The sequence below is a fragment of the Lepus europaeus genome, chromosome 7 (assembly GCF_033115175.1).
Source record: "Lepus europaeus isolate LE1 chromosome 7, mLepTim1.pri, whole genome shotgun sequence".
NCBI classification, from domain to species: domain Eukaryota; kingdom Metazoa; phylum Chordata; class Mammalia; order Lagomorpha; family Leporidae; genus Lepus; species Lepus europaeus.
The window spans coordinates 12,492,116-12,494,650 of record NC_084833.1 but is presented as its reverse complement, the minus strand read 5'-3'; the positions used below and the strand labels follow the sequence as shown (position 1 = coordinate 12,494,650).

The window sequence follows — 2,535 nt, the reverse complement described above, 5'->3', positions numbered from 1 at the left end:
CAGAAGTCTCATCACAACAAACTTGAATGTATGCTTGAAAACTCAGAAAACAAAATTATTCTGCAATTTCACTGGCTCTGTCAACCAAATGTAATCATCTGGGTTTAATGGAAAGGAAAAGAGTGGTCACAGTCTCACAATATCAGGTATTACCTATAACTTGGATGTTGAATATCCACAATCATAAATCAGTAAGTGACACTTAAGGGACCATATCCTTTTCATCCCTCTTCATGATTTAAATTACCTCCTCCTTCTTTAGGTTATAGATGTTACAGACAAGGATATGACCAAAACATTATTAGATGATTAGCACTGAGAGAGATCTAAGACAAAACTTAGCTGTTTCAGACTTACATTTCCAGGCAGCACAACCAGGCCAGTGTATAGCTCTATTTCTTTCCAACCACAGATCCCTTCTGTCTGTGCATTCACACCTCTTCATAAACACAGAATAATCAGTGCTTGCCACCATGTCTTTATTATGCTGCATCAGAATATTTGAGAAGAGGCTTCTGCATCCTGGGGCAGGATTTGTGCCAGGCATCTCTTTTCTGAGGACAGTTGAGCACTCTTCAATCTCAGAAGCCAAAAGAAGAAAAATACATAGACCTTGCTGTTTCCCACAATATGTTTCAATATATTCATAACTGTATGAGGCATCCCTGATGTAGTGTGAAAATTGTAAATCTACATAACTTAGAGATACTGTGTTTCCATGGAATCAACTCAGTTGTTGGTCTGTATTAGCATAAAAATCTACATCAAAGTAAGTCTTCTTTGTCCAAAGGCAGTAGGGTTTTTAAATACTCCATTTATATGCATATTATTGTGGGTTAAGGTGGTTCTGAAAGGTCAAATCTGTCAGAAATCTCAGTATCTTTGACCTCAGCATCCCAGTTTCTCTTCTGCAACCACTTCAAGGAATCTTTGATTTCCTTGTTTTTCAGGTTGTAAATCAAGGGATTCAACATGGGAACCACCACACTGTAGAAGACTGAAGCAAAACTTTCAATGCTGGAGGAACCACCAGAGCCTGGAGTATAGAAGAGAGAAACAACTGCCAGGTGAGAAGCACAGGTATTGAACACCTTGGATCTGCCTTTTGCCAAAGTGATCTTCATGATGGAAATGACGATGTAGCCAAAGGATATCATGATTACTAGGACATTTACTTCGCCAAGTATAATTGGTAATATGGCAGTCATGACTAGCACAAAGAACATTTCAGAGCAGAACAGGATTAACAGTTAGGGCATGTCACAGAAGTGGTTGATGACATTAGGCTCACAGAAGTGGAGCTGATGCAAAGCACACAGTTGACATACAGAAGCATTGAGTCCAGCCACAAAAGCTGTCAGCACCATCCAAATTCAAAGGCTAGGTGACATGACTGACAAACAGAGCAGTGGGCTACAAATGGCAGCATATCTGTCATAAGCCATGGCTGTCATAAGACAAGACTCAATCAGTCCCAAGGTTGAAAAGATAAAGTTCTGAATAATCCAACCTACAAAGGAGATACTGTGCTGCTCCTGGAAGAGGCTGGAGAGCATATTGGGGACTTCAGATGTGACACAGCAAACGTCTATGCATAACACATTTCTGAGGGAAAAATACATGGGTGTACAGAGTTAGTAATCCATCTTTATTAAAACAGTGAGGCATAAGTTCCAGGGCAGAGTTGTAATTAGATAATGAGAAATATAACAAAGAGCATTTCTATGATTCTGGGAAAATCTGAGAATCCTAAGAGGATGAATGCATGAGCTCTGTAATGTTTCCTCCGCCAATCATTGGCTCAGTGCTCCTAATAAATGAAAGGAGACAGAGAACGCATTGCTGACTTGGGTGAATTAACAGCATTACCATATTCATATGTATCCAATCTTGTCCTCCACTGAGCAAAATAACAGGAGAAATTTTTCATTTTCATGGGGCAAAGATTTCAGGTTTCCTTCTCAAATTATCAACAGACACCTGTTTGATGCTTCAGATTCACAATTAACTCATGAGCCTCATAAGAATTTTAAAAAGACATTTGTAAAAGTTTATTGGCTATTTTTTCATATGTCCAAAAGACACATAAAAAATGTTCATGATCACTAGCCATCTGGGAAATGCAAATCAAAACCACGATGAGGTTTCACCTCACCCCATTTAGAATGGCTCTGATACAGAAGTCAACAACAAATGCTGGTGAAGATGTGGGAGAAAAAGGATGTTAATCCATTGCTGGTGGGAATGTGAACTGGTGTAGCCATTGTGGAAAACAGTATAGAAATATCTCAGAAAACTGAAAATAGATCTATCATATGACCCAGCATTCTCACTCCTGGGAATTTACCCAAAGGAAAAGAAATCAGCATATGAGAGAGTTATCTATACCCCATGTTCATTGCAGCTCAATTCACAATAGCTAAGATAAAGAATCAGCTCAGATGTCAATCAACTCAGATATCCATCAACTGATGAATGGATAAATTAAATATATATAAAATGTATACATTATGGAAGACCACTCAGTGGTTAAAA

At 38.5% G+C, this 2,535-nt stretch overlaps 1 pseudogene; it reads right to left on the bottom strand.

Moving 5' to 3' along the window:
• Positions 1-836: 836 nt before the first annotated feature.
• Positions 837-1,797, bottom strand: LOC133763602 (olfactory receptor 5AN1-like; annotated as a pseudogene).
• Positions 1,798-2,535: the final 738 nt, after the last annotated feature.